The following is a 26539-nucleotide window of genomic DNA, read 5'->3' on the forward strand; positions in this document are numbered from 1 at the left end:
TTCAGTTCCTACCCCAGTCCTTGGAATGCAAGCGTAAATACGCAGCTAACATCCCACAGGCCACACTAATAAATTCACACATTTCGCGAATGTTTGTGCTCAAAATGTTGCATTTTAAGCTTGTGGAGATGGAAGCTTTCTGCAACCTGATGGCGGTGGCTGTCCCTCGGTACTCAGACTCCAGCCACCACTATTTCTCCCGGTGTGCCATCCAGGCATCACACAAGCACGTATCCCACAACATTAGCCGTGCCCTCAAAACTGCAGTTACTGGGAAAGTCAACCTAACCACGGACACATGGACAAGTGCTTGTGGGCAGGGATGGTACATCTCGCTGATGGCACTCTGGGTTAACATAGTGGAAGCCTGGACCAAGTCGGACCTTGGGACGGAACATGTCCGCCCGACGCCAAGGATTGCGGGCCCTAGGTTAATCAGGGTTGCCCCCACATTCTACAGCTCCTGCACCTCATCCTCCTCCTCTTCTTCAGCCTCCATCTCTGAAATTACCACATCAGTCACAAGCTGGAAGCACTGCAGTACTGCCTCAGCCAAGTGGCAACAGGCTGTGCTGAAGCTAATATGCTTAGGTGACAAACCACACAATGCTGAAGAGTTGTGGACAGCTCTGACAGAGCAGGCAGATCTGTGGCTCACACCGCTGAACCTACAGCCAGGAATGGTCGTGTGTGACAATGGCCAGAATCTGGTGGCAGCTCTGAAGTGAGGTGAGCTCACACATGTACCATGCCTGGCCCATGTGCTTAACTTCGTGGTTCTGCGGTTTCTCAAAACCTACCCAGATCTGTCGGATCTGCTTGTCAAAGTATGCCGCCTGTGTGCCCATTTTAGAAAGTCAGCTACAGCTTTCGCCGCCCTTGCCGTGCTTCAGCAGCGTTTGCAGGTTTCAGCTTACTGACTGATCTGTGATGTCCCCACGCATTGGAACTCTACATTGCAGATGTTGGGAAGGATTTGTGAGCAGAAGAGGGCAGTTATTGACTACCAGCATCAACAAGGCCGTCAGTATTCAGGTCAGACTCCACACATAAAACTTCAGGCGTGGACATGGATGTCAGACATATGTACCACCCTCCAAAACTTTGAGGACTCCACCAAGACGGTGAGCGGCAATGACATCATAATTAGCGTCACCATCCTGCTTCTCTGTCTTCTGAAACGCTCTCTGCTCTCAATTAAAGAGGATGCATTACAGGCGGAGCATGATGAGATGGAGCAAGGAACCATACAGGCTGATTACACGCAGCCCGGCCTCATCTAATCCCAATGTGGATTGGGTGACAATGAGGAAGAGGGGGAGGAGGAGGAAGAACAGGAGCTAGTTTCCTGTGCTATACAGGGTACTACTTGCACAACTGTCATACCGTCTGTTCAGCATGGATGGCTTGAGGACGGGAAGGAGGAGGAAGAGGAGGAGGATGAGGAGGAGGATGAGGAAGAGAGCATGGTCAGTCATCCTCTTGGTGAGGACACTGAAGTCTTGCCTTTTTCCATTCTGGCACACATGGTTGAGTTTCTGTTACGCTGCCTTTCCCTTGACCCTTGCATTGTCCAAATTTTGGGTGACAGCCATTACTGGTTGCTGACGCTTCTAGATCCACACTACATTGAGAGCTTTATGTCTCTTATTCCTTTGCAGGACAGGCCTAATAAAATGGGGCAGTATGAGAAGGCCCTTGTTGCGGAATTATTGAAAAAATTCTCATCTGAAATCGCTGGCGGCAGAGGTCACAGTTCGTTGGACAACCAAGGAGTACAGGCGAGAGAGTCACAAATGCAGTCCAGCAGAGGCAGGTGAACACTGTCAAAGTTCTGGGACAGTTTTCTCAGACCCTCCCATCGCACAGCCCCTGAGGCGGGGGGTACTCTCACAAGGAGTGCAAAGTTTTGAAAGATGGTGAGGGAGTACCTTGCCGACCGTACCAACGTACTCCGTGATTCCTCTGTGCCTTATAATTATTGGGTATCCAAGCTGGACACGTGGCATGAACTGGCTCTCTATGCCTTGGAGGTCCTGCCCTGCCGCTAGCGTTTTATCAGAGCGGGTTTTTAGTGCTGCCGGTGAAATTATAACCGATAGGCGCATCTGCCTGTCAACTGAAAATGCTGACAGGCTGACTCTTATAAAAATGGACAAGGACTGGATTGGGCCTGACTTCTCAACACCACCGAATCATAGCAATGTAACAAACTCAAATACAGTGTCTTTTTTTGGGGAGGTCTAACTCTATTCCCATGCACCTCTGTCTTCACACCCAGACATGGGTATACTCTTCCTGATTTTGTCTATTTACTCTTGTCCTCCTCCTTCTTCACATCCTCATCCTCCACCACCATATCACCACCATATGTACCATATCAACATATCTATGTCTCTTACAGGGGGCATTGGAGTTCCTCCAAATTTTTGGCAGCCGTTGCTTCACTGCATAGGCAAACAGTATGGCAGACCCACTTCCTAATAATGGGAACATTTTTTTCAGGAGGTCCTCCGACCTCTACGTCTCTTGCAAGGGGCATTGGAGTTCCTCCAAATTTTGGGCAGCCATTGTTTGACTACATAGGCAAACAGTATGGGAGACACACTTCCTAATAATGGGAACATTGTTTTCAGGAGGCTCTCTGACCTCTACGTCTCTTGCAAGGGGCATTGGAGTTCTTCCAAATTTTTGGCAGCTGTTGCTTCACTTCATAGGCAAACACTATTTTTGACCCACTTCCTAATAATGTGAACATTGTTTTCAGGAGGCCCTCCGACCTCTATGTCTCTTGCAAGGGGCATTGGAGTGCCTCCAAATTTTTGACAGCCATTGCAGTCACTGCATAGGCAAACAGTATGGGAGACCCTCTCCTTTCTAATGGGAATATGTCATAACTGTGGCCCTGCTCTATGTGTCTTTAAATTGTTAGTGGGGTTTTTCCTAAATTTTGTCAGTCGTTGGACTCACTACATACCCTATAACTGTATAGCACACCAGCTCCTTTGTAATGGAAACATGTCATTACTGTGGCCCTGCTCTATGTGTCTTTAAATTGTTAGTGGGGTTTCTCCCATATGTTGTCAGCCCTTGCAGTCACAGCATGGGCATTACCATTATAGGAGACCCGCTCCTTTATAATGGGAACATTTTTTTTACTGAGACCCAACTATATGTCTCTTCCAAAGGGGTATTGGGTTGCATCCAAATTTTTGGCAGCCCTTGCAGTCACTGCATACGCAATAACAGTATAGGAGATCCACTCGTTAATAATGGAAACAACAATGCATAGCCGGCTGATGGCTCTCTAAGAATAGAGAGGGCCGACTGCTGGCCCTTTAAGAATAGTAGGTAATCTCACAAGGAAGTGAAGTGGCACCAAGTCTCTTCTTCAGTCTTACAATCTGTGGCCTCTGACCAGAGTACATAACCTGACTGACGCGCTGCTTACAGGAGGTGCTCGCCAGAAGCAAAAGCTATTTATCACAAAGGAGATTCGAGCAGAAATCTTCATCTCACCCTCGCATTCCCTAGCCAGCCGCTGTTCCTGAAATGTCCAGTTTAGATTAAAGGACTCTGTGTCAGCTACTATTGGTGAGTGCTGTCTTTCTGCTCGAATCTCCTTTGTTAAGAATAGTAAGGGCCGTCTGATGGTCCTATAAAAATAGGCTTTGTGACTTTCAGAGTCCCTCCATCATAAATGAAACAGGATGTGTCTGATGATGTGTCACACACCACATGGCCAGATAAGGTTTTAAAATGTTAAAATGACATTTCCCGGTGAATGCATTGGTCTTAAAAAATAGCGTAAAAAAAAAACAAAACAGTAGGATCTTTCTTTAGTATAAAAAACAGAGTTGCCAATGTTACCTCAATGTAATCACATTGTTCAGCTCCTGCACCTCCTCCTCCATCTCCGAAATGACCACATCAGTCACAAGCTGAAAGCACTGCAGCACTGCCTTGGCCAAGTGGCAACAGGCTGTGCTGAAGATAACATGCTTAATGCTTAGGTGACAAACCGCCCAGCGCTGCAGAGTTGTTGAAAGCTGTAACATAGCAGCCTCATCTGTAGCTCTCACCGCTGAACATACAGCCAGGCATGGTCGTGTGTGACAATGGGCGGAACCTGGTGACTGAGAAACGACAGCCGGAGTAGATACGGTTTCCTTCTATGCCTGTGCTTTCACCAAGCTAAAGAATATGTGGGAAGGTTTTCAGACACTCTATGGCTGCTTTTATACTGAGGTGGAAACCCACGCAAACACGGGAGAACATACAAAATCCTTGCAAATGTTGTCCTTGCTGGGATTTGAACTTGCACCTACTGCCACTTTATCTTCAGCTCCTTTGTGAGAAACTAATGTATTTGGACAGCCACTCAGTCTACCAAATAGAATTCCTGAGAAGGAAATTGGGGATGGCTTCACTACTGGTACTGGGGGCAATGGTAATACCATGGCGTCGTACCATAGTTTACTGGAAATATTCCCGGTTGGTTGGAGGCAAGCAGATTCCCACTGAAAAGTACCAGCAGTAATGTTCAGGGACCCGCGCTTGTAGAAGGCAGAGACAACACCGGGAGAAATAGTAGCGGCTGAGGACCGAGTATGGACACTAGGCATAAGGAATGAGGTTGTGGACAGCTTCCGCCTCCATGAGCCTAAAACGCCACATTTCATGTGCAAGCAGCTGTCCAAATATGTGGCAGTATAGTATTGCAGCCTGTAAGTGGGTGGGTGGGTGGCTGGCTGCATACTTGCGCTTGCATTCCAAGGAATGGGATAGGGATAACTGAATGCTGTGATGAATCAAGGACGTGGACGGTGATTGTTGCAAGTCTGCAATGACAGGTGCATATCGGGAGGCATCTTCGCATGCGCCAAGCATCACTTATGATGGGCACACTTTTAGGCAGTGACCTGGGAGTCAGAGATGCTTCCAGGGGTCTTCCCCATGCTGTTCCCATGTCTTTTCAGCACTGTAGGCATGTGTCTGATGATGTGTCACACACCACATGGCCAGATAAGGTTGTAAAATGTTAAAATGACATTTCCCAGTGAATGCATTTGCCTTGATTGAAAGCAATGCAAAAGTGCAAAAACGCATCAAAAACACTACGTGTGAACATAACCCAAGGTGTGGAGGAGCATTTTTGTTTTTGGTTATTTAATTTGCCTTGTATACAAGTCATTACCCTGGTCAGGATGTTCTTTAGCATATCACCCAGGAAAATCCATTTTGGATTTGTTTTTGTATGTTTTATTGTGAGTCCATAAAAGTAGCATATTACCCCTGACAACGTTGTTGACCTCAGTGACCAGGGAGTCAGAAATGCTTCCAGGGGTCTTCCCCATGCTGTTCCCTTCGATATACGCAATTTTTAGGCCCTCTGCAGACCGTCGCGGGGGGCGGCGGAAAAATGCTCGAGTTTCCCATAGACTTACATTGGGCTCATTGCTCGGGTCGAGTACATGAGTATTCCAATTTGCTCGACCCGAGCAACGAGAACCCGAGCATTTTAGTGCTCACCCATCACTAGGTCCTAGGTCTTTCATGCAGCAGGTCAGAATTCTATCCAATCCTTGTTACACCCTATATCGTTCTCCACTGACCCCCAAAAGCCCCATAATGACTCCCCTCTGACTTATTCCTTAATTACTCTAAAATGGACAAAGAGCAAGTGGACATCCTTAGGGTCTGGGGGCTAAACTTTCCTGGATGCTTCAGGGTTCATGTTCATCGTTCTGTGTTAATAATAACCTCGGCTTTTTGAGATTATCTGCTCAAAAATGAAAGGAAAGTAAAACTCGACCCACCCTTGGATCAACCCTTCCTGTAAATGCAGATGAACCAGCTCTGGTCCTCAGAAACCTTTATGCAGCAGCAGCTGGTTGCAGCGGCTCGGTCCTTACTGAAAGGTAAGTGTTCTTCCTACAGGATATGTGCAGATTCAAATCTATTTTACTACATGTCTGGTCGGGTATCCGAATACAGCATGTGATAGACGCAGAGATCCTGAGTTCAGGGATATAATACTTAACCCATTGAGTAACCATATACTTTTTGTGGTGTTTTTTTGCTTTCAGTTTATCGTCTTCATGTTCCAAGAACTGAAACTTTACTTTTTTCAGTAAGCAAATCTGTGTTTGTTTTTGTAGGACAACTTGTAATTTTTAATGGAGTCACATAACCTATAGCATATCGCACTGAAAAATGGGAAATAAATCTTTCTGGGGTGGAATTGTAAAACAAAGCATTGTTTTTTGAGTTTTGTTTTTGTGGTGTTCACTGTACAGTAAAAATGACAAGTCCATATTATTCTGTGCTGTCAATGCCAAATTTACAAAATTCTTGTTAACCTTTTACTACTTAATGATTCAATAATTTTACTTTTGATTTCTGCTCTGTCATTAGATTGCCAAAACTTTTTTTTTGTATTTTTCCACTGATGAAGCTGTATGAGGGTTTGTTCTTTGCAGAATGGGCTTAGTTTTTATTCGGATAAATTTAGGGTGAGGACCAAAAAAAATCTGTTCTAATACTTTGATGGTGTTTCAGACAATTTACATGCCGTGACTGCTATTTACTGTGGCATATAAAGAGGTAAAGTGTCAAAATCGGTGCTAAGCCATGTATTGAAAGTGAACCAGACAGCTGATACATGCTGCCTTTAGATCAGGCAGAATGTAACAGACACTGGCTGTATGATTTCTCCAGGTATGTCTGATTCTGAAACACTGCGACGTTTCAGAGAAAAACACACTTTACAAGCCGCATAAGAGACTAGATGGATAGGCGGGCCGTGACTGCTCTTTTGCACCCCCTGCCAGTGACTAAAAGCTGCCGGGAACCAAAGGGCATGGGAAACTATTCAGATAGGCGGGTCCCCAAAGATTTCTCCCCACCCACGTCCCTTGAGTAAAAGGCCTCTCCCTCAATGCATGCATAGGGAGACCTGTTCGTCATTTGGAGCATGTGGGGACAAGCCATCTGTCCGACTAGACTCCCATGCGATTTGGTCTCTGACAGCTTTTAGTCACTAACAGTGGGCGCAGAGGAGCAGCCGGGGCCCTCCTATCCAATTAGTCTCCCAAGCGGCTTGTAAAGTATGTTTTTCTCTGAAACGCTGCAACATTTCAGAATCAGACATACCTGGGCGAAATCATACAGTCGGTGTCTGATTCATGCTGTCTTTGGATCGGTTAGCATGTATCAGCTGTCTGGTTCCCTTTAAGAAAAGGAAACAAAGTGTTGGAAAATCCCCTAAATATTTTTTAAGTGGTTGGAGTGCCTTCTTTCTGTTAGTAAAGTTATGGTGCTAAAGGGTAGACATTCATTTCAGCTAAGCTGTTCGACATGCCAGAAGACAGGTGTATAAGGGAAAAAAAAGGGAAAATTTCATTATACCATGCATATGCCATAAGGATCCACTGGTGCACGGAAATCCTTGGTAGCAAATCCAGGGATGAGAAGCAGTAGGAAGTAGATTAGAAAAACTCCAGCACCTTCTCTGTATCCATCACAAGAGATGTAAAGTTAAAACGTCCATTTTATTAGTTCCATTAAAAAAGCGCCATATGTAAGGCAGACCTTATGCGTTTCAAACCAAACAGGGGTTCTTAATCATAAACCTATGATTAAGAACCCCTGTTTGGTTTGAAACGCGTAAGGTCTGCCTTACATATGGCGCTTTTTTAATGGAACTAATAAAATGGACGTTTTAACTTTACATCTCTTGTGATGGATACGGAGAAGGTGCTGGAGTTTTTCTAATCTACTTCCTAATGCCAGAAGACACCTGACTCATGATTCTTTGGAAGCAACACCAGAGAGCTGCAGGGCATGCATTATTATGTAGCACCCTGAGGATTCGGCTGCTACAGGGGTATTGCACCTCAACCCAGAGGTGTGATATTCCACTCCCGGGTAAGGATGGAGTGTGGAACTGAGCTCAGTTAGCTGCATGCACTACATACATCCCATTTCCGAGGAACAGACCAACGGTACTCCCACTTAAGAAATGTGCAGGTACGACAGTGTCTGTTCCTGGCTGGAGTGGGAGGGGGGTGGAACATCCCAGTAGTGTAGGGGCAGATAGGGGGAGCAGTCTGGGTAATGCTAGGAGCTCATTGGGTGCTGGTCACCTGAGCTCACACATAGAGGGAGTATATAAGGTGGGAACCATCTTAGATCAGGGTCGGTCTTTGCAGAGGAGTCTTTGTAGAAGGCTGGTCAGTCTGTCAGTCTTTTTGCAGAGTCAGAGGAAGAGAGCAGAGAAGCAGAGCAGCTCCAAGGCCCAGAGGGAGAGAGGAGAAAGAAGGACCCAGAGGGGGAGAAAGAAGGAACTCCAAGAACCCAAATTAGACCAAAGGGTGAAGAGTTGGCAACAGGGTACCGGATCCCAAGCTGGTGGAGGCTACAGCACACCTCAGCCAGAGACCGGAGGTCGTGGGCAGCTTCTGCCACGACCACCCACTATATCCACCCGGAAGGCAGACCACGAATAGGGTCAGGGAACCCAGAGACAAGGGTTTACCAACAAGAGGCCCGAGGGAGCCGGACATAGGTGGATCCCTGGTGGGGAAGGCCAGAGACGAGGACAGGACAGAAAGGGAGCTCAGAACCACGCTCCAGAACTACTTGGGGGTTGGCCGAGTCCAGGACCTGGTGGACGCAGCACGGCTCGGGTGGTCACTCAAGGCCGGAGTGACCGGAACAACAGCAGTAAGTAAAAACCCTGAACTGCACAACCCGACTCTGAGTCTCATTACCACCCTCTCTGCACCTCTACAACCACCATCCTCTGCACCTGACCCCCTGAGGCTATACCCCTCCCGTTGGGGGTTATACTACCTGAGCTGCGCACACACCATCAGCCTCAGTGGACCCTGCTGCAGCGGCGGCCGTAGTGACCGCAATACAACGGGTGGCGTAGTCGACATAAAGAACTTTAATAACATCTGTAGGACTGCCACACACTGAGCTTGACGCCCTGGGCACGGACCGGGTCACAGCCACTCGGAGACTACAACCCCCATCTGATCCGGCTCCGGGTATTCCCCTAAAGAATATGGCCCAGGGGGCGCGTCAACTTTGGCGTAGTCGGCAGGATCTCGTGCCCGCAACACCCGGGTACTGCGTGCCTGAAGAAAAGAACAAGTTTACCTCAAAAAGAAGTCTCCCGCCGGTCCCGGAGGGTCCCCGCCATCGGACTCCATCACAAGTCGTTTCCCGCCGGTTGCCCGCCATTTGCAGCTTTTTCCCGCCATCCATGGAGTTTCCCGCCACTGGGAGACGATTCCCGCCATTTCCAAAGATTTCCCGCCTTGGAAGAGCGGACGCCATTATGGGCGTGCCAGAGGGTGGCAAGAGGCCACCTCCCATCGTGGGCCAGGACGAAGAATGGCGCCAAAAGCGGAAACCGCGCCCACCAACAGAGACTGTGATGCTGGAAGTGTCCATCAGCGTGAGAGAACTGCCCCTGGAACTGAAGTTGCCCCGGGACCACCCTCAATGTGGGCGGAGACAGAACAAAAGAGCAAAGATGGGTGCCGCCTGGAGCAGTCTGGAGAGAGCGCACCCGGAGACAAGAAGCCTGGAGAGGAGTCCAGAGAAAGCCTACCCAGAGATGGAGGGAGAGCAGAGCAGCACCGACCCACTGGTCAGGAGCCTGCTGGAAGCAACAAGTCCACTAGGCTTAGTGGAGATCCTAGCACAGCTCCCCCGAGATCGGGAGTGTGCACAGACTGCGCTGGAGGGCCTCGCACGGAGGATGGCCCGGGTGCAACGGGAGACGTTGGCGGAGTGGAGCCGAGAGATGGCCCAGCAGACCGAAACCCGTCAGCGGAGCACGCCACCCGAGACGAGGAGACAGACCGCCTCTGAGGATGGCGCAGGAGGACTCAAGGCCGGAGACGGCGCCGAGAAGGGAGCCGAACGAATGGAGGCAGGTAAAGGGGACGTCTATACCCCGAGCCGGGAAACCGCATGCCTGCCCCAGCTCCCCGTCGCAGAGCCCGAAGTTCCCCCTGCCGTGCCCGTCGCTGCAACGTCACCGCCGCAGACTAGGCCTCAACCGGAAGCCGCGGCCGCGACCCCTGTGACGTCACGCGCCTCGACCCCGAACGTGACGAAGCAGGAAGTACCATCAGCCTGGTCGCAAGGCCTAGTACCCCCGGGCGCCGCAATACCAACAGCGCCCCCTACCTCCGCGGAGCCCCCGGCCTGGTCGCAGGGCCGAGTAACCCAGGGCGCCGCCGTTCTTACGGTGCCCTTCACCTTCAAGGTGCCCCAAGCCTGGTCGCAAGGCCTGGGCAACCCGGGCGCCGCTACCACCACTGCGCCCACAACATCAAGAGTGCCGCACCTGGGTGAAGACCTGTTCGCCCAGCATACGTGCCCGGACGGGCAGCCCTTTGTCTGGCCCGAGGAGTACATCCAGCTGGAACTCCAGAGAGCTAGGCCCATGTGTGAGCCCCTGATCCCGGCTCCGAAGCCCGTAAGGAGGACCTCGCCCCCGCTAGAGGAGGCACAGTTCGAGTGGGACCCCACCGGAGAAGATCTCATGGGGTTCACTCAGGAGACTCGGGCAGCCGCAGCGGAGCGTGTAGAGTGCTGCCGGCAGCAGCTCGAGGACTTTGCGAGGGAGCGGAGAGAGAGGCGGGTCCGGGAACAGCAAGCCCAAATAAGAAGCGCGGAGCAGAAGAGCCGGACCAGGAGGAAACCCCGTGCAGCTCATGGTCCCCATACCACCGGGACTGTGATAAAGTTTAACATGCAGCATGGATGGGGCTTCATCAGAGACCACCATACCCCCGGCGACGTCTTTGTCACGCGCAGAGACGTGGAGTCCCATCTGCCGATGGGACACAGAGGTCGTGACCTTTATGTAGGGGACGAGGTCACCTTCACCCGGCACAAGTGTGCCAAAGGACCCTACGCCCTCCATGTACATCGCCTGACGGAGGAGGAGCTGCGGTGTGAGGAGGAGCAAGAAGACCCGGACGGGTCTGAAACTGAAACCTTCCACCAAGAAAGAGCAGGAGGACGCCGTCGTTGAGTACGGTAGAGAAGAGACTGTAAATAGTTACCCGTCGGGGTACCAAAAACTGTTGCTGCTATTATAGTCCCCGTTGGGACCAGCGAATTGAACTGTTACCCGTGTGTGTTTATTTCCTAATACCTGGCCGAGGACTGAGAGCGGCCACACATCCCCTGTATATAGTTGCGCTTCTTAAAGCGCCCCCTACTGGTTTTATAGGAAAACCACTTTCTTCAAAGACTGTCGCACTTTACCCGGTCACCAGTTGCACCGTGACCGGAGGAACCAGAAACCAGAATATTTACAAGAATGTTTTATATGAAAAAGTTTTATTGCTGATATATATATATGTCATGTTTTATATGTTTATGATGTTTTGAAAAAATTTTGTATGTTTTATGTTTTTATTGTCTTACAGCCCGAGGACGTGCTGTGATTTACCAGGGGGGAATGTAGCACCCTGAGGATTCGGCTGCTACAGGGGTATTGCACCTCAACCCAGAGGTGTGATATTCCACTCCCGGGTAAGGATGGAGTGTGGAACTGAGCTCAGTTAGCTGCATGCACTACATACATCCCATTTCCGAGGAACAGACCAACGGTACTCCCACTTAAGAAATGTGCAGGTACGACAGTGTCTGTTCCTGGCTGGAGTGGGAGGGGGGTGGAACATCCCAGTAGTGTAGGGGCAGATAGGGGGAGCAGTCTGGGTAATGCTAGGAGCTCATTGGGTGCTGGTCACCTGAGCTCACACATAGAGGGAGTATATAAGGTGGGAACCATCTTAGATCAGGGTCGGTCTTTGCAGAGGAGTCTTTGTAGAAGGCTGGTCAGTCTGTCAGTCTTTTTGCAGAGTCAGAGGAAGAGAGCAGAGAAGCAGAGCAGCTCCAAGGCCCAGAGGGAGAGAGGAGAAAGAAGGACCCAGAGGGGGAGAAAGAAGGAACTCCAAGAACCCAAATTAGACCAAAGGGTGAAGAGTTGGCAACAGGGTACCGGATCCCAAGCTGGTGGAGGCTACAGCACACCTCAGCCAGAGACCGGAGGTCGTGGGCAGCTTCTGCCACGACCACCCACTATATCCACCCGGAAGGCAGACCACGAATAGGGTCAGGGAACCCAGAGACAAGGGTTTACCAACAAGAGGCCCGAGGGAGCCGGACATAGGTGGATCCCTGGTGGGGAAGGCCAGAGACGAGGACAGGACAGAAAGGGAGCTCAGAACCACGCTCCAGAACTACTTGGGGGTTGGCCGAGTCCAGGACCTGGTGGACGCAGCACGGCTCGGGTGGTCACTCAAGGCCGGAGTGACCGGAACAACAGCAGTAAGTAAAAACCCTGAACTGCACAACCCGACTCTGAGTCTCATTACCACCCTCTCTGCACCTCTACAACCACCATCCTCTGCACCTGACCCCCTGAGGCTATACCCCTCCCGTTGGGGGTTATACTACCTGAGCTGCGCACACACCATCAGCCTCAGTGGACCCTGCTGCAGCGGCGGCCGTAGTGACCGCAATACAACGGGTGGCGTAGTCGACATAAAGAACTTTAATAACATCTGTAGGACTGCCACACACTGAGCTTGACGCCCTGGGCACGGACCGGGTCACAGCCACTCGGAGACAACAACCCCCATCTGATCCGGCTCCGGGTATTCCCCTAAAGAATATGGCCCAGGGGGCGCGTCAACTACATGAAATAATTTTCATCTGGGTTGAGAGTCTTCAAAGTACATATATAGGCTGAGGTTAAAATGTGACTGGTTGCGGCACACATCTCGCAGCCAACGATGGGTGTGTGCCGCTGCAACATCGCAGCACAATGCAGATGAATGGGGTCGATTTTTAAACTGCAAGACACTGTGACAAGCAAGTTGCAAAAAGTCAGAACTATTTGGACTTTTTTTGCAATTCACTTTTGTGGTACCTAATGGGTCCCAGTGCAACCCCACTCACCTGCATTACGTTAAGATTAAGCAGAGGGATCTTTGGCTATAAATCAACCTGTGTCATGGCCAAAATCTCCATCTAGTCCAAGCCTACAAGGCTTTATAATGTTATTTAATTAAAACAAAAATATATCTGCTTACTATCAGCAAATACATTTTTTTTTCCATTCGAAGGGTGAAAACCTCTACACACCTAGATTCCTGGATCTATCAGTTAGGCGAGCAGGATACCAAAAGTAGCAAACTGTCTCATCTCCAATTTTGCAACTCTTTTGAAGCCTGTAAACATATACTCGGACATGTTAGATATATTCTGTGCTTACAGGTCCATAATTAGTATTATTATGTCTAATGTTCCATTTTCAGGTAATACATTTGTTGTTGGGTGTGTGATCTTGGACCGAATATGTTTGGACCTCAATATTTGCACAGTTGTCAACATCCGAAGCAGGGAAAAATCTATACAATGTTTCATGGCACAACATACGCAGCTGCTGAAAAGATCATCAAGTACGGATTTAGACCATCCAAAGATGGCATGTTGGGGCCAGGGGTCTACGTGACTCGAGACATAAATAAGGCCATGAAATACCCATTGAACAATGATCCAAGGAAGGTCGTATTGATGCTGACGGTGGATGTTGGCAAAGTCAAGAAAATAGACCGTCATGGCCATCCATTACAAAAGACGTGGAACCAGCATGGGTATAACACGGCCTGGGTGCCACCGCACTGCGGCATGAATCCCAGCGGCCAGGAGGAAGATTGCGTCTACAATCCTCGTAGGATTAGAGTGGTTGACGTTTATGGGAATCCCAATGATGTTAGAAAACTGAAGCATTTATTGTGACATTACCATCACTGGATGCAGCTTTATACATTCTTCTAAATGTGTATAAAATGAATATCTTCAACTTATACATAATGACTGTCCACCAAATGATCTGAATCTTTCCGTTTTATACTTCTTTCTTAGTATTAAAGTAAAAAAAAAATCCATTGCAAACCATTTTTTTATGTTTGTTGTTAAGTAAAATCGAAAACATAAATTGCAATTCTGTAATATGATGGCATCCACACGACCAGTGACACTTTAAGGGCTCATTCACACGAGTGTAGATTCTCTCATCCGAGAGAATCAGGTAGATTACGCTAATGACACTCGGATCAAACTCAGCATAGTGTGATCTGTTTTTCTTGAATGGGAGAATCTGAGCACACTCTCCGAAGAAGATGGAGAACAAAATTTCTGCATCTTCTCTATTCTGTGAATGTGCGTAAATTGAACTGCATTCAGATGTCATCCGAGTGCAGTCAGATGATTTTAACGTACTCAAAGACTTGAATGGGACAGGTCATCCGATTTGCAATGGAAATCGCAGCATGCTGCATTTTGTTTCTCATGCCGAATTGGTATGACAAAAAAAAAAACGCTGATCAGCGCTGCCCCATAGAATAACATTGGTCCAAGTGATATCTGCGTGCTAGCTCTGAAGAGATGCAGGTGTTCTTGCTCCAGGGGTCGACTCGGAAAAACCCTTCCACATTGCAGACACTTCACATTCCTAAGCAATTCCGGCATCGGCTGACATCCTGTTCTGGGTTCACAGATAAACACACGGTGTAAAAAAGAAAAATATTACATATTTACTACCCAATCACTCCTCCCAAAAAATGTAACACAAATCAATTAATAAATTATGAATCAATAGGGACAGTGATGATGGTGTATGTGAAGCGCTAAGAAATATGGTGGCGCTAAATAAACAAGCATAATAAATCAATAGATAACAAATAAGTAGTGCTAATAAAAACTACAACTTGGAATTATCTACTATAACTCATAGCTGGAGTAGATTTCAGATTGTGTAAATGTCCTATCGTGATCTCCCATGCGCTGACCCTGCACCCCATCAAATGCTCCTGTTCATGCACAAACAAGTTCTAAAAATGAACATAAAATTTTCACAAAGTTGGGGGCTGAGCCCCCTGGGTCAAATCCATTGGTAAGCATTAGTGATGAGCGAGTATGTTCTGTTAACCCTTTAGTACATGTAAGGAATGTCTATTTCTTACACATTCCTCACATGTATTAAAGTTGTCAAACAGTTGCAAATCATGCACACAGGAGCGATTCAAACAAATCACCGAGCAGCTGTAAATACTCGGAGCTCGGCCCAAGCATATGTAAGGGGGAAGACCGGGGTGTAAGTACTTTCAGAGCAAGGGACCCGGAACTGCCGGGGCCGTACCTCTTGTTGCAGGGGGAAGACAGACTGCAAGCAGAGGAGTAATGTGACAGGGAAGCAAGGGGTGTGTCGGGAGAGAGAGCTGGGAGGTCAGGTGACAGAGCGACTCCAGGTGTGACGAGAGAGAGGGAGAGACGAGGACGTTTGCGCGGGAAAGCGGAGCTGGGTCCTGCTCAGCAGAGCAGTGTGAGAGGGTCCAGGCTCCTGGCACCAGGATTGGAAGCAAGAGCCGAGTGCAGTGGACTGGAGGAGTCAAGCCGACTAGGGAAGAGACGCAGGGTCGGTGGAGCCTGGAACGTGAGGTGCCGTGTTATGGACTAGGGGCTCAGCGGGTAAAACCGGAGACCGCCCACTGCCGCCAGAAGACGGAGCATTGTTTGGGCGGGGAAGCATGAAGACAGCGTCACCAGCACCAGCTGGCAACTGCCTTGTAGAGGATTCAAGTCAGCTAAGTGAAAAATCTGTCGTTTGTTACCGGTTTGACTCTGCTACATCTAGCTAAACTGTAAACTGTCAGTTACAGACTAATACCTGCTATTTCCCCATATTTTCCCCTTTTACTCCCTGCATGGAGATTCATCTTGTTACCATAAACTTTCCCTGTTTATTAACCCTGTATTGGCTGCTCTGTGCTTCTGAGTCACTGCATCTAAAGTACCTGTGTTACATTTGGCGTAGCCGGCAGGATGCAGTCGTTAGACACAGATACTGCAGATCAGTCCATCCTGGGAGCCCCTAAATCTAGCTTGCCACTGGAGGTCATGCTCAGCAATCTCCCAAAGTTCACCAGGGACAATATGATGCTGTGGGACTGGATTGAGAGAGTTAGGAGTATGTTACGTATGCACCCGATAACCCCAGCTATGCAAGCAGAAATAGCCTTACTGGCCCTGGACGGCGAGGCCCGACAGTCCGTGATGTACCGCCCTCCCTATGACCAGGATACTGTAGAAAAAGTGGTGCGGATACTGGAGGAAATGCATGGGGATCCTACCAATGTAGGAGAGCTGAGGATACGACTGTTTCACCAAGTGCTGCAGGAGGGGGAGACTGTGACGCAGTATGTTAATGCCTTACAGAGGGTGCATGCCTATATCACTAGAAAAGACGACATGGGGAATTTGGGAATGGGCCCCCCTGACATGATCTTGAGGGACCAGTTTGTGGCAGGCCTCAGGGATGTGCAGCTGAAGCACGCCTTGCGTGAGCGCCTGCGCGCCAACCCACGTATGACTTTTCTAGAAGTGGGGGCGGAGACACGTGTGAGAGAGCAGGAGATGGGGGTGACGGCCCTGGCAAGGATGGTCCGGAGTAATGAGGTACCCACCCCGCCTGCAGCTGAACCGGAATGGTCTCGAGAGATGCGGAAGGAGATACAGGAGATGCGGGATGAATGGTCCAGTCTCAAGAAGACCCCTGCCCCGACACCAGAGATACCCAGATCGATTGCCCCAGTTATGGAAAGAATTGAATTCAGGACCCCCCTGCAGGAGAGTTCCATAGAGGAGGGAGGCAGCCCTACACAGACAGAGACACGACTTGCTGGAAGTGTGGAGGCGCAGGACATTACGCCAGGGGCTGTGCTAGCTGAGGGCAGCCCCTGTCGCGACAGCCGTTAAACTAGCAGGCTCCATGTTCGGGGGACACAGCACAGAACCTGAGGAAGGGGAAAGAAAAAAAGGAAGTCCCAAGGACCTAGTTTCCAGCAGCCCGACTGTCTGGGCCGAAATAAGCGGTCGGGCTGTTCACTGCCTGGTTGACACGGGATCCCAGGTGACTACGATGACAGAAGCCTACATTCAACAGCGATTTCCAGAGATAGCGTGGCCTGAATGGGGACCAGTAATTAGACTCACGGCAGCTAATCAATTACTCATCCTGGTCGCAGGAGTGGTGTGGATGAAGATACGAGTATGTGGAAAAGGAGTCGTCCTGGTCGCAGGGGGAACCGGAAGTGGACCCCCGGTGACCCTCAGAATGAATGTGCTGAAAGAGATCGGGCAAATCCTGCTTAGTGAGCCGAAGGAGATTCCTCTAGACTAGTGGAACCCGCGAACTCCCCAAAGGAGGGTTTTTCAAGAACTAATCCGCGCTGTCCAGGCTCAGGAGACGTCGAGTGAGGGGAGGATCCTGGGGAAAATAATAGTGCCAGCAGCTACGACGCTCACCTTACCGCCCGGACAAACTGTACTCACATTACCCGCACGGGCCTGCACACCTCTTGAGGGGTCCGAAGTTCAGATAGAACCAACATCGATGGGCAAAGTACCCCCCGGACTCTTGGTGGCTTGGACACTATCCACCGTCCAGGGTGGCAATGTTATAGTGCGGTGTGTTAATCTGGGCAAAGATGATCTCACACTCCCTCCCAGGGCGGAAATAGCCCAGATTCTGGGAATGCCAGAGAAGTTGGTGCGACCTGATGTGGTACAGCTGTCTGCTGTACGAGGAGACCCCTGGACTCTGGCGGTCACCGTGCCACCGGAACCCCACTGGGCTAGTGCGAAGGGGGGACGAAGAATCCTAGAATGAATGCGGGCTGAATTGACGAGACTTACACCTCGACAGGTGCAGCAGGTTGAGGATGTGCTGGAGCGGTACCAGGAAGTCTTTGCTCGCCATGAGGATGATTTTGGTTGCACTGAAGCCATTACCCGCGAGATTCCTACTGGGAGCGCTGCCCCAGTGCGAGAGAGATACCGGCAGATACCTCCCCAGATGTATAAAGCGGTTAAGGAGATGCTAGCCCATATGTTACAGAATGGTGTGATACTGGAGAGTCAGAGTCCGTGGGCAGCCCGATTGTCCTGGTCCGGAAGAAAGATGGGACCCTGCGGTTCTGTGTGGACTATAGACGACTGAATGCCTGTACAGTACGGGACTCTTACCCACTACCCCGAATCGAAGAGTCTCTGTCGGTCGTAGGGAAGGCAAGATACTTCTCCTCCTTGGATCTGGCCAGTGGGTACTGGCAGGTGCCCGTGACCGAACATGACCATGCGAAGATGGCGTTCATATTACCCATGGGACTGTTCGAGTTCAATCGGATGCCCTTCAGCCTAACTAACGCCCCTGGGACGTTCCAGCGTCTGATGGAGAGGTGCCTGGGCGATTTGAACTTCGAGGCGACACTGATTTACCTTGACGACATAATTGTCTATGCCGCCACCTTCGATGAGCACCTCCAGTGACTGGAGCAAGTACTGAGTCGCCTACAGAGTCATGGCCTAAAGGTGAAGCCCCAGAAGTGCCACAGATCGAATATCTCAGTCATAATGTAGCCGGTGAAGGAGTCAGGCCCACCCAGGAAAAGGTGGCTGCCATACAGGAGTGGCCTACCCCGAAGACAGTGAAGGACGCTCTGGCCTTCCTGGGACTTGCCGAGTACTACCAAAGATTCGTGAAGAACTTCACCCGCATAGCCAACCCATTGCTGAAGCTACTTAAGGGAGTGCCGGCGGGCTCCATGAATCAGGCGATTTGGTGGGGAAGCAGCCAGGAAGAGGCCTTCCGTGCACTAAAAATGGCCCTGACCGAGACCCCAATACTTGCCTATGCGGATTTCTCCCAACCCTTCATACTCCACACTGATGGGAGCCTACATGGTCTGGGACCCGTGTTATCCCAAGTACAGGAGGGGAAAGAGTGCATGATTGCGTACACCAGCCGCTCCCTTCACGACTCCGAGAGGAACCCAGATAATTATAGCTCTTTCAAATTAGAGTTGCTAGCTCTGGTTTGGGCAATGACCGAGAAGTTTGCGGAGTATTTGTCCGGGTCCGAAGTACTGGTGAGAACAGATAACAACCCGCTGGCCCACCTGGAGAATGCGAAATTGGGGGCCCTGGAGCAGCGGTGGGTGGCCCGCATGGCCAGGTAACGGTATAAGATCGCCTACCGGCCTAAGGCAGAGAATACTCACGCCGATGCCCTCTCCAGAGTGACATATGAACGGCCTGATCATGACCGCGATGAAGATTTGGAGGCCGATGAGACCCCTAGCTTCCAAAGTTTCATGGGACTGCTGGCTGCGGCGCAGGGACAGATCGGAGAGACGTCGGAAGAACAAGTGCTAGGACGGCCAAGAGATGACTGGATTCGACTTCAACAGACTGACAGAGAAGTTGCTCAATTACGTCAATGGGTGGCTTTGCGGCAAGTCCCCAGTCGAGAAGAGAGGAGTACCCTGTCCTCGGGAGCACTGAAAATTCTGGGACAATGGGAAAGACTGTGTTTGTGAGACGGGCTGCTGTACCGACGGGTGAAGCTACTGTGAGAGTTCGGGACCGCCTGGCAAGTGGTGATCCTAGAGAAGTTGGTCGGAGTAGTGGCTAAGGAGGCTCATGAACGAGGGGCTCACTTCGGACCAGAGAAAACGTGTCAGTGGTTGCAGAGGCTGATGTATCATCCCCGACTGCGAGCAACAATAGAAGACACTTGTGGGAGCTGTGAGCTTGTAAAGCCCCCAGAGCAGCGGGTCCCCATACAAACTATTGTGACTTCTGCCCCCTTGGAGGTGCTGATAACCGACTATTTGACTGTTGGACCGGCGCATCTCGGGTATGAACATTGCCTGGTAATGACAGACCACTTCATCAAGTTTGCGGCAGTAACCCTGACCAGAGACCAGACCGCCGAGTCAGCTGCGCAGGCCATCTGCCGAGACTTCATTCGGGTGTATGGCTGCCCAAAGAGGATTCATTCCGATCAAGGCGCCTGCTTCCAAGGCCGGGTGATGGAAGAGCTGCACCACTGGTTGTACAAGATTGAGAAGTCACGGACTACTCCTTACCACCTTCAAGGAAATGGGGCCTGTGAACGCTTTAATTGGACACTGATCCAAATGCTCCGCACGTTGGAGGGAGATCGGAAGGTACGATGGCCTGAGTGTGTGGCCGAGCTGGTGTGGGTCTACAACAACCGAGTGAATAGTACGATGGGGTTCACTCCTTATACCTTGCTGTTCGGACGAAAGGGGCGATAGATCACCGAGTTGGAGCTGGACCCCGAAGAGGACTACCCACGGACGGGGGTGTCTTCCTGGGTCCGAGAACATCGGCATCGACTGCAGACCCTCCGATGGTTGGTACAACAAAAGTTTCAGGAGCTCAAACATCATGAGACATTGCCTCTTCGAGGGACAGCTCTGACGCCCGGGGAGCAGGTGTTGGTTCGGGACAGGCGGCCCCGGGGCAAATTGAGTAGGCGGTGGGAACGGACCCCGCACCGAGTGAAGCGCAGGATTGGCACTGAAGGACCTGTGTATGAAGTTCAACCCGAGGGGACTGAAGGAGCCCCTACCAGAGTGGTTCATCGTAGTATGCTGCGACCCTGTCTGTCTAAAGATGATGAGGGTGGGGAAGAAACACCTGCTTCTAGAGAGGGACCTGTCACAGTTGCCCCAAGCCACTATGTGGACGAAGAAGAGTTGTTGATTCTACCTCAGAGCCCCAGCATTCGATTACCTGCAGTCCCCAGTGCAGGTGGCGAGGGAACAACATTGGTTGAAGCCGCCGGAGATTGGAAATCCGAGTGACCCTGCACCCCCCATCGGTCAAACTGAGTTACGCCGGTCAGAACGGACAACAGCAGGAGTGCCTCCTCACCATTACGAACAAGATCAATTCATATGGTACCATATCGTCCAGGAAGTCCAAGAATGTGAACGTTTGATGAAGAAACTCTCGCCCGTGGAATGGCGAGTTAAAGGAGAGCGGGAGTGTAAGGGGGAAGATCGGGGTGTAAGTACTTTCAGAGCAAGGGACCCGGAACTGTCGGGGCCGTACCTCTTGTTGCAGGGGGAAGACAGACTGCAAGCAGAGGATTCATGTGACAGGGAAGCAAGGGGTGTGTCGGGAGAGAGAGCTGGGAGGTCAGGTGACAGAGCGACTCCAGGTGTGACGAGAGAGAGGGAGAGACGAGGACGTTTGCGCGGGAAGGTGGAGCGGAGTCCTGCGGAGCAGAGCAGTGTGAGAGGGTTCAGGCTCCTGGCTACAGGACTTGGAGCAAGGTATCTGAGTGCAGTGGACTGGAGAAGTCAAGCTGACTGTAGGGAGAAGGGACGCAGGGTCCGTGGAGCTGAGCACTTGAGGTGCCGTGTTATGGACTAGGGGCTCGGCGGGTAAAACCGGAGACCGCCCGCTGCCGCCAGAAGACGGAGCATTGTTTGGGCGGGGAAGCCTGAAGACAGCGTCACCAGCACCAGCTGGCAACTGCCTTGTAGAGGATTCAAGTCAGCTAAGTAAAAAAACTGTCGTTTGTTACCGGTTTGACTCTGCTACATCTAGCTAAACTGTAAACTGTCAGTTACAGACTAATACCTGCTATTTCCCCATATTTTCCCCTGTTACTCCCTGCGTGGAGATTCATCTTGTTACCATAAACTTTCCCTGTTTATTAACCCTGTATTGGCTGCTCTGTGCCACTGCATCTAAAGTACCGGTGTTACACATACTCGCCGAAAGGGTTAACAGAACATACTCGCTCATCACTAGTAAGCATCCCAATCCGACATCGATGACAGGTTTAACAAAAGGGTTGTGAAAAAGCCATTTTTACCAGATACAGGTGCTTCTCTCAATTTTGTGAGAAGCACCTGTACATATGATTGTGACCCACACTGAATGATGATGATGACACACTCACACTTCATAATCATAATGATGATAACAATGGGAACAATACTCACACTTTATGATGATGATGGCACACTTCTTTACTACAAGATCTCCTCCTTAACAGCAGAGAATGTGCAAAATAAAATGGCTCCAGCAATGTGATTGCGTCTTCAATCGACATCCAATCAATGTTGGGGACCAGTTGCCGTGGATGTTGGTGCACCTTCAGGAACCATTTGTGCACTTTACGATTATAAGCACAGGAAAGAGGAACGTGTACTATGGAGCAAGTAAATGTTATTTTAGCCAAGTCATTGCCTTGACTACTTGCCATGCAGTAGTAAAATATCCCACGATGCTTCCCAAACAGTATGATGCCCCATACAACCATACAAGCCTTCTACTTGCCTTTGTGTCCTCTGCGGTTAAGCTACTCTTTGCTGCAGTCACGTGACCGGGAACTTCTTTAGTCTCTACCTGGACTGAACTATGGAGGAGGGATGTGACTGCTCTCTGCTCCAACATTGTATTCAGCTGCATCTATGTCCTAAAGACACAGATATAGTTGAAGTTGGACATTACCCCAACTTCCTGGGACAGCTCTCTAAATTTGGGCCTATCCCATTGGGTCTGGAATGGTTGGGAGGTATGTCCTCAGTAGCAGTTCTCTCATTAAAGGGGCATTCTTACATTCGCATTATTTTTCACAAAGCCCAGTAAGCTTATTGTATATACGGTATGTAAAACGGTCATTCCCTCTCAAGCCCCGCAATCCTACCCAGAAATGCACTCATACTGGATAGGACTTGTGGCTGTGTCTGTGTAAACTCCACCATTTTGCACTCCAAATTTGTCAGCGTTGTTTTGAAAAAAAATTGTGAAAATCTTGGTAAATTCTGGACTGTTGGCAACTCCCCACTTACTACTTTATTGTAGTTTTTTAATTGTTGCTCATTTTTGGCTACACGAAAACGATTGGCGGCCAGTCAACAGATCATTGGCTCAGTCAACGAAGGTAATGATAACGACATACAAATACATAATTGCCGACAGTCTCAAATTGGCTGGGACTGTCCTCATTTTTAAAACAAAAATCCCTGCAAATTCCAGGATGTCCTTGGCCAAAAAAGGTTTATGTACCCTATCTTGTGACACTCAATTTTGGACTCTCTTTTCTCTCCCTAGGATGTATTCTGCTGACAACTTCATGACTGCTATCTCTGTGCTCCAGTGAAGGCCACAGGCCGGGCTTCATAGGAGACCATTATTCTCCATTTATACCGCAATACTCAGGTATAAAAATATATATAGGACACGTGATCGAACAATCACCGTTTCAAGATCCAATAGGGACTAAAAACTTAAATAAAAAAAATATATATATTTTAAAAATATAACAAAATATTTTTAGATTGTGTTAGAAAAATGATGTGTTCATAATGACCTCAGATGTTTGGTATTAGAGTTTCCAAAATGAAAGTAAAACTCAGCCCACCCATGGATATATGAGACCCCTACTATAAATAGTTTTCCTGACTGTGGTCTCTAGACAAATTCCAGCCAGTGATAGTGGCACGGTCCTTGCTAAGGACATAATACATAAGGTCAGCTATCCAAGAGCAGCATGTGATAGATGGGGAAATCCTGAGGTCAGAGATACTGTGTATAGTTTAACCCCTTTAGAAACAAGGCATTTTTGTTTGTGTTCTGTTCTTCATCCTCATCCATTTTTTCCATAAGCATTTTAGTATTATGGATAGTTTTTTTGCAAGATAACTTGTAGTTTTTAATGGCACCATTTAACTTACAGCGTATCGTACTGAAAAATGGGCAAAAAATCATTCATAGGTGGAATTGAAAAAAAAAAAAAAAATCTCATTGTTTTTTGTGCTTTGTTTTTACAGAGTTCATTGCACTGTAATAATGATGTTTTAGTTTATTCTTTGGGTCAGTACAATTATGGTGATGGCAAATTTATATAGTTTTTGTTAACATTTTACATTTCAAGTTTTACCTTTGGTTTCCATTGTTATATTATGAGAGCAAACACATTTATGAAAGAAAGAGAGAGAAAGATTTTCCGATTCAAAAGGTCCCCATTGTTTTCAGTGGGGTTCGGGTTCTTGTTCAAGTTCGGGTACAGTTCTGGTACTCAAACCGAACTTTTGTGTAAATTTCGGGTCAGGTACCAGAACCCCAACTTCCATAAGTCCACTCATCCCTACTCAAGATTCATAAACAGTTGAATACAATGGTGGAACAGGGAGTTGAAACAACGGATACTGGAAGCCTGTGCTGGCATTTCTTCTGCGGTGTTGCTATCAGTGTGTCAAGAGTGGGAGAAGAGGGTTGCATTGACAATCCAACACAATGGGCAGCACTTTGAACACAGTTTATAAGTGGTCATAAACTTGTAAAAAACTCATGAAAGAATAAAGTTACGTTAAAACCAAGCAAATCATTGTTTTTCTTATGAAATTCTCAATAAGTTTGATGTGTCACATGACCCTCTTCCCATTGAAAAAAATAAAGTTGGATCCAAAATGGCCGACTTCAAAATGGCCACCATGGTCACCACCCATCTGGAAAAGTTTTCCCCCTCCCATATACTAATGTGCCATAAACAGGAAGTTGATATCACCAACCATTCCCATTTAATTTAGGTGTATCCATATAAGTGGCCCACCCTGTATAATGAGCAGCAGTGGCATGATATTGTATATAGGGGGCTGTAGGGGCCATCATATATATAGGGAACTGTGGGGACATTTTACTGTATTTAGGGAGCTGTGGGGGCCAAAATACTGTATAATCGGGGAAGTCTGAGGAGGATTGGCAGGGAGCTGCAGTGGCAGGATGCTGGTAAGGGGCTAGGTGAGAATAATTGTTATTAATGTGTAATTTTGTAGATGTGACTGTATTCTTTGTTTTTTATGCGTACACTGCAGAGTGTCATAGTAAAACATTTATTGCTGTAGTAACACAGTCGATGTCTTATTTGTGCTGCCTGTAGTTCGGGGAGCATGAATCTTCTGTCCAGCTCTCTTGAAAAGTAGAAACTCCCTACAGATCTGCTACAACGTATCGGCATGGGGGACAAGATCATAGATATTTGTGTTGCAGTTTAACTCAAAGGATTATGTAGACTGATACATTGTATACAAACCACAGATATCTGGGTGTACACCGTATGCTGCTGCTCTCTTTGGTATGGATATTATGTAGTCAGAGAGACTGGTCCCCGTTCACATCCGCTTTAATCTGTTAGGAGGTGATGGTCAGTCTTTGTTTTTTGTAGTTTGATACTTTAAAGCAAACTTCCTTAAAATCACCTCTTTTACCATTTGGCATCTGCACTCTAAATTTGCAACCATATTCATTGCTACATATCTAATATTTTTTTATTTTCAGATAAAACATGTTTCCCCCTTGGGCTTTAGGAGTCTATGACTACCCTCAAGATTTTATATAAATACCTCTACCAACTTTTCATGCAGATCAGCCAGGATCCCATACATCAGATATATAGAAAACCATGGAACCACCTATGCTTTAGCCATGCAGAAAGTTTTAAATTATTTTGTTAAATTAAACCCATTAGGCTGATATTCCTACAAAATCTAGAAGTTTTGCTTCTGTAGATCCTATCACGACGGTCCTCTATTAATCTGATATGCCAGGGCTGAGAAATCAAGCTTTGAAATCACATGTTAGATTGCCTTAAAGTACCTTGGGGGTGTGTCCATATATTTTAACTGTATCAACACCCCCCCAAAGTTTATGGACACACCCCCAAGGTACTTCCTTGCTATTTAGGAGGTTGTCTAAAGAAGGACAAATACGTTTCATTCAAAAATTTTGCAAAACATCGCAATTTTTCAGAACTGCAGCAAAATTTTCATGATGTTTCAGTACTTTATTATGCCCTAGGACTACTCCAACACCCCATAATTGAGGATTACTTAGTGGTAGACCCGACCTTAAACTCTTTGCGACAAGATTGTTCAGAGCCTTTACATTGTTTGACCTTTTCCTATGACAGTGTTACCATTTCTGAATGTACAGAAAATAAAACACATCACTATATTATAAATAATCAATCATCCATCTTTAGCGTTATTCTACATTGGCTACATACGGTAATTTTTACTGCAAAAAACAAAAAGGAAGGATTAATGGCGATAAGGCAAGACAACATTTGAGCCCAGATTCAAGTTTTCACCCAGAAATCTGATATAAAAGTCCCTGAAAAGTTGCATGACTCAAAATTGTGTAAAGTTTGGCAACTTGGCATTTTTACACTAGTTCCGATTCAGTACCCCCAACTTGTAGTGGGCAAAGTCGGGTAGGGAGGACATGACTGCTAAGAGGATACTGATTCTCTACAACAGTCACAAACCAGCTGCATGTAAACACAATCCAGTGAGACTTCCAGGACCTTTTTTGTGTAGTAGGGCACAAATAAATGGCAGATTACACTTTTTTACCCCCCAAAGGCAAACATTGCCAGAATGGAGGGCAGAACAAAAAGTACTGCAGCTGCCTCATAGTGAACAGTTCCATCAGGCTTCTGTCCAAAACACTTTTCTAGGCCTTCAGAAGGAAGCCCCAATGGAGCCACAAATGTGTGGCCTGAATGTGATGTGAACACAGTCTAATGCTAACACATTTCAAGTGTTAC

The 26539-nt window shown here is 48.3% G+C and overlaps 1 long non-coding RNA gene across 1 annotated transcript; it reads left to right on the forward strand.

The window, feature by feature from the left end:
• The first annotated feature begins 5812 nt into the window (after positions 1–5812).
• Positions 5813–13555, forward strand: LOC141172695 (uncharacterized). Its single transcript, XR_012252518.1, has 2 exons — positions 5813–5921; positions 13359–13555. It is a non-coding gene; the product is annotated as an uncharacterized lncRNA (long non-coding RNA).
• Positions 13556–26539: the final 12984 nt, after the last annotated feature.

Source organism: Phyllobates terribilis, unplaced genomic scaffold, assembly GCF_046119375.1.
Source record: "Phyllobates terribilis strain yellow unplaced genomic scaffold, ASM4611937v1 Scaffold_12__6_contigs__length_324123572, whole genome shotgun sequence".
Classification (NCBI taxonomy): domain Eukaryota; kingdom Metazoa; phylum Chordata; class Amphibia; order Anura; family Dendrobatidae; genus Phyllobates; species Phyllobates terribilis.